Consider the following 6000-nt stretch of genomic DNA (forward strand, 5'->3'; position numbering starts at 1 on the left):
TATAAATTACAAAAAGACCCCTGAGAACAAGATCAGCAGCTTCAGAATCAACGATCCACAGACTGCTAATTGTGGCAACAAACTGTGTTGAAATTCACGTGTCCTTGTCAGGTTTCCAGCTTTCATTTTCAGATGTAAACAGTCAAGGAAATCATGTTCAAGTTCTTTTTCCCTAGAGAAAGGGATATGTAGAGATTTCCAAAGCTTTGTGAATTCCTTTGGAACCTCCTAGTTGAGACCTCCCCTTGCCAAAGAATGAATATTTTACCTTGTGACATTTCTCAAAAATGTGACACTATGTACTAGACATTTGGTCAGCATTACAGATGTTAGTGTGTTTCCATGGGCTTGACAGTGCTTTGGTCCCCAGCTGAGTGCCTTGAGTTAGTAATCATTTATTTAAGGCTACCTTTAAAATGAAATTGTTGAACACAGAGCAATAGTCCTGAAATATCACTTTTTCAGTCTTCTGAAACTGTGAGCTTGGAGAAAGCACATTCCAAACTGTCCCACCAGAGAGGCCATTTTTCAAGAACACAGACTGTGGCCATGACAGGGAGGTTTTGAGGAAGGCCCTGTCAGGAGGTGGCTACAGGAAGCCTCAGTACCAACCAGTATAGAAGCTGTCTGTCTGCCAAGCAGAATAGCCCTGGAGTAAAGGCATTTCTCCTCTTCCCTTTGTAATGTACTTGTTCTTAGGAACATGATGTAATGAGGGCTGGATGATCACCACCCAGTCTGCTCATCACCTTGAAAGAATAGCTCTGACTGCTGTGGGACGAAAAAGGGCTGCTAGAACAGGAGGCTGGCTGTAGAGGATTCCACCCATGGCCTCTGGGTCACGCCTGGTGGCCACAAGCTGAGGTTCAGCCCATTGCTAGGGTTAAGAGAGAGACACAGCTCCAAGCTGTGACAGAATGCCAAAGGGTAACCAAAATTATAGATCAGCCACACAAAATTAATAAATGCTGAAGTATTTGTCTGGGCCATAACTGGGCAGTATTAAATGCTGATCGGCCAACATCTGGGGTTACTGTTAGGGTAAAGAAGAACTCCTAGGGTTAGAAGCACCAGGTGGAACAAGGCACCTAAGAGAGGGAAGGGTAGGCTGTGCAAACCTTAGACCCTGGCAGCTCAGTCCTCTGGGGCATAACTGTGGGGTCATGGGCTCAGGCCAAGAACAACAATTCGATTTGTGATTTGGGTCAGTGTTTATTGAGGCTTCATCTCTCTTTTAGCCCTAAACCCAAGTATAACATCAGGCATGGACAGAACCTTTTTCCACATTCAGCAGTCTCTTCCTAAACTGTCAAGTCCTTATGCAGGCCACCCTTCCATTTTGTAACTACTTTTTTCCTCCACACCTGTTGTAGCCCTTGACTTTTTCTACTTTTTATCATAACTGTAACTGACCTACATCCCCTAAGATCACTGGAACTCTTTCAAGAACTGATTCTTCTGCTTTTTCACTTTGATAATAAATCTTGCCAAACCCAAGCTAGTCTTGAGCTGTGAACATGTAGCCCTTGGAAATCTTAGGCAGTTCCACCAACCCAGGGAGCTGATTATCCTGGCCCTGAATATAGGCTGTATTTACTGTAAAGGAGATGAGAAATTAGAATACCCATTTGCTTACAGAGATTGACCAGCTTGCAGCCTGCTAACATTGCAAGTTTTAAGTACAGGGCTGTTGTAAACTAGATTTGTGGCCATTTTCTTATCTTAACATTAGTATTCTATGAAGACAAAGCACAAATATTAATGATGATAGCATTAACTGATTCTATAGTTCAGTCCTCATTTTGGACCTTGCAGTACAGCTGCAGAAAATAAACTGCCCAGGAAAACTACATTTCTTGCTGGAATACAAAAATAGGTAAGTGGCTGAGGTGGTGTTTCTGTGTAACATCAGACTACTTGCAGAAGGAAAGGGAGCAAGCAACACAGTTAATGTGCTCAACAACTGCAGACCTGTAAACACTAAAATGATTAAGGCAGATGGTAAAAATCTCTTGAAAAAAAACCACAGCAAACTTCTCACTCCAAAAGTAGAAATAGGGATCAGTTGGCACAAATAGCTTATTGTATGTTGAGAACTCATCAAGGTTCCTTGGGGATTAGATTTGCAACAAACAACACCTGCAAGAGCACTACAGAGCCAAGGGATGTAGTGGGTAAAAGAGGAAAGGGATAATGATGGAAATCTTGCAAGCCAAGCTCACCCCTTCCAGGAAACATTACAATACCACATACCAAAGTGCCTGGGTTGTTTTTCTTGCTTTATCATTTTATTTTCCATATGGTTTCATAATTAGCCACCTTAGTTCATGGTACCATTTCACATCTTTCCTATAAAATGTTTCATCAAAGCACTTTATAAGCAGCTAACAGAAACTCACTGACAGTGGTTTTGTGTGTACAGCAGCAACAGAATTGACCTGGCTCTTGGAGTTCTGCCAAAAAACAGTATCTTTCGTGTTGGCTTAGCTGGCAAAATAGTGTAGCCAAGATGTAATGGTTATATGGATTTCTTGTAATTCCATCAGCATAAAAAGGTGAGTTGGTATAAATAGAGCTTAGGGTGCAAAAATCTCCCAGATATCTATGGCCTTGACAAGCCAGTGGCCATTAAAGCAGATGTGGTACCTAGGTTACTTGCTGTTGAACAACAGAAGAATTTAGTGAGCTCAGGCCATTGCACAACACTGTCTGCAAAGAAAGGGAGGAATTAGTTTTTCCAGACTTGGAACTGTATCAGAGACAGCTCAGATGCATTCACAGCTGGTTCTTATTGGACCCAGCACTGACGTGAGTAAGCACCAAGCAGCAGAGTGACCTGGTGTGTGTTTGTCAGTGGAACTTAGAGCAGACCAGGACACCACAGCCATATAAAAGTACTTCAGACATAGTTACAGACTGGCCTTAAAAAAAAAAACCAACAAAAACAAAACAAGCAAAATTGCAGAAAACCCAACCCAACATATAGATTTAGTAATCATGAAAAGGTTAAGCAACAAAAAGTAAATGTAGCAGATAAATCTGATTTTGCCTTAGGCTTTCTGCCAGCACTGTGTACCAATTCTCCTGTTTTTATTAAAAGCAAGATTGTGCTGTAAATTAACCGAGTTTATGCTGCACTTGAATCACCCTTTTCCACTGTCCTCCTTTTTCAAACATGACGACATTAGACTGCCTTTGCAGGCCTGTGCCAAAACTAACAAATCTTAGGTAGCTCCTAAGCATTTCAGTATTGGTAAGTATGCTCAATCGTGCTCTTTTTAGAAACATGAAAACCTGTTTTAGAAACATTTACTGAATCAATAAATATAAAAATAATCTCGGAGTTTCAAAAAGAAAGAAATTTAGAAGTTGTTTGTATTTGCTTGTATTAGTTTCTTTCCTCTGCTTACCTTTTCTCTTGATACCTCATTCAATGACCAGAGTTGCTTAGATAAACAACTAAGCATATCCAAAAGAAACAACAGCAAAGTCAAAGAAAGTTCTTAGGTCAGCAATATTCTAAAATGTCATTGTTTCAAACCACCAGTATTTTGCACAAGCTAGCATTTCTTAAGATCTCCACTTTAGTAACATACTTGGTCAAAGATGCATTTTCCCCTCACCTAGCTAGCAATGTATTCAATTTCCAGAACGGAATGGAATCACCAGTCCATTCACCACTGAAGAGGATGAGAAACATTTATTTGCATAGGACTCCACACTAATAAACCTACAGCAGAACTCTATCAAGCCAAGGCCAGGTTTGCAGGAATGGCTTTGGCTGCTGGCTGGCGGCAGGGTCAGCACCAGCTGAGGTACATCCCATGGGAGCTGTCAGCCTGCTCCTGCCTTTCCCTCCCGAGCAATGACCCCGGGCCGCCGGGCACAGCGCTGCTCCTGTGCGCTGCTCCCAGGGAATCCCGAGGAGCAGGGAAATACAGATTCATGCAATACAAACACAGAAAGAGTGCAAAACCACAGGAAAGCGAAGCCGAAGCAGCTAAGCTCAGTTCTGGGAAGACCAGCTCAGTGCCCAAGCCTTGCCTTGGGCTCCCAGCCCCGGGGCAGGGGCCGAGCTCCGCTCAGCGCTGCTTCCCCTGGGCTGCCACACTGCGAGACCCTCTGCCTTCAGCCTCCCAGACCGTGCTTCCATGAGAAACCCACCACTTTGCTGGCCAGGGAGAGGAAGAGCAGCCTTAACTTGCCCTAGGGGCTGGCTTGTCCCTCTCCCCAGCTGGCACAGACACACCCCCGACTCCCACCCCACCATGAGCAGGACCAAAGTAATTGTGATATTTTAACTTCTATTTGCAAGTTAAATGGAGGGGGACAAAAAATTGAGCCACAACCTAAGCTCCTAATCCACAAAAATCAGCCTTTGCACAGACTTGGAGGAGATATTGTGACATGCGAATTATTTAAGGATTTTAAAGCTGATATTTCACTTTGCTTAACATGCACATTTTTCTCCAGATCAGTTTGCCCTCCAACATGCCCTCCTCTCTCCCTGCTAGCAGAGAAGCATATATTTTTCCTGAGTCTTAAGTGAAAATAAAGGAATGCGAGGCTTATCTGACATTCTGTTTACTCTTATATATCACCATTGTGTAAGGTCTGTAAATATTTTCCATATGTTGGCTAAAGCATTTCAGCATCTGCAAGATCTGTCCATGCAGCCCTTCAAATTAGGCTTAATAAATTATTTCTGATGAAAGTCAAATAAAGGCAGCTCAAGGACTCTTTGCACTCCCATCCCCCCACACTCCCACTATTTGCTACAGCTTTACTCTCAGAGACAAATTAACCATGGTGTTCATACTCACTCTAACTCTGAAACTTTAGATTCAAAGACCTTAATTCAAACGTAAAAATCAAGCATATTCATTTTTTTAGGCTGCCTTACCTTTGTCTGCCAAGCTCAGAGTGGGCTCCATCACTGAAGGTGGTCGACTCGTTCCCTCTGCATACTGCACCAGGAAAGAGTCCTGGGGCAGCAGCCCCACCTGGGCAGGACACAACCCACACACCTGGAGCCTGAGGCACGTGGGGCCAGCTGAGCCACTGATGCTCACTTAATAAACCTCCACTGGGCTGGGGCAATAACAATAATGGGCACATGCAAGAAATCCCATTTCGATATTTTGAAAACAAAACACTACTTTTGGCACCAAAGCTTCAAGTGAACCAATTAACTGCTCTGATGAGCATGGAGAACAATTAGGTTCCATGTAATCTTATTCCACCAAAGTCAGCATTCAAATAAAGTGGTCTCCCCTCTGGAGAGAGTCCTATCTTCATGTAGAGTTTGCTGTGCTTGGTGAATTTTAGTGAGCAAAAAGTTGATCGCTGTCATAGTCAAAAATTAAATTAAGATTTATGAACTTAATTCTCTGTGTAAACAAACACCCAATTAGAACCAAGAATGCTAGTGCATGCTTAGTTTGGGAGAGTTAACAGGAGTAAAAAAAAAACCTGAACCATACTCTTGTGCCTGTTGATTCATCTGACTAAATAGATTTCTGTGAGGATAATATCTAAATGACTGCCTTGTAGGAAAGTATTTATACAACCCCAAACAACTATAGATTGCAATATATTAGAAGTTCTGATTTTAATTATTGTTCCTTTTGCCTTCCACCTCTCTTTCTTGTGTTACTTACTCGTGTCTCCTGTAGTCTTTATTCTGTGCTGGCTGCTCAGGTAGGAAAATACCTTCCTCTGTGAGTAACATCACAATTAGACTGAGAACAGGATAAGGGTTTTCTGTGAAAAGTTAAAACAAGAATCCTGCAGAGAGTTTAGTAAAGAAAACTCAAAGCTTTCTACAAGGATACAGCCAACATCTCATTTCTCTTTCACTCCCCTGCACCCAAGCAACAAATGAGTCATCTCCGTAATGCACCCAGCATACACTAATAACATCACACAAAATAAATGCCTCAAAACCCCATGTGTTTTTCCAAGAAATCTCCAAAACAGTTTGAGCTTCCCCTTGCTACT

General features: G+C 42.4%; 1 long non-coding RNA gene across 1 annotated transcript in view; it reads right to left on the reverse strand.

The window, feature by feature from the left end:
- The window catches only part of LOC136364965 (uncharacterized), a 40221-nt gene extending 35190 nt beyond the window's left edge, over nucleotides 1-5031 (reverse strand). The window contains exon 1 of the long non-coding RNA XR_010744237.1: nucleotides 4904-5031. This is a non-coding gene — a long non-coding RNA (uncharacterized lncRNA). The remainder of the gene's footprint in view (nucleotides 1-4903) is intronic.
- Between the last annotated feature and the right edge of the window lie 969 nt (nucleotides 5032-6000).

The sequence above is a fragment of the Sylvia atricapilla genome, chromosome 9, assembly GCF_009819655.1.
Source record: "Sylvia atricapilla isolate bSylAtr1 chromosome 9, bSylAtr1.pri, whole genome shotgun sequence".
Classification (NCBI taxonomy): Eukaryota; Metazoa; Chordata; class Aves; order Passeriformes; family Sylviidae; genus Sylvia; species Sylvia atricapilla.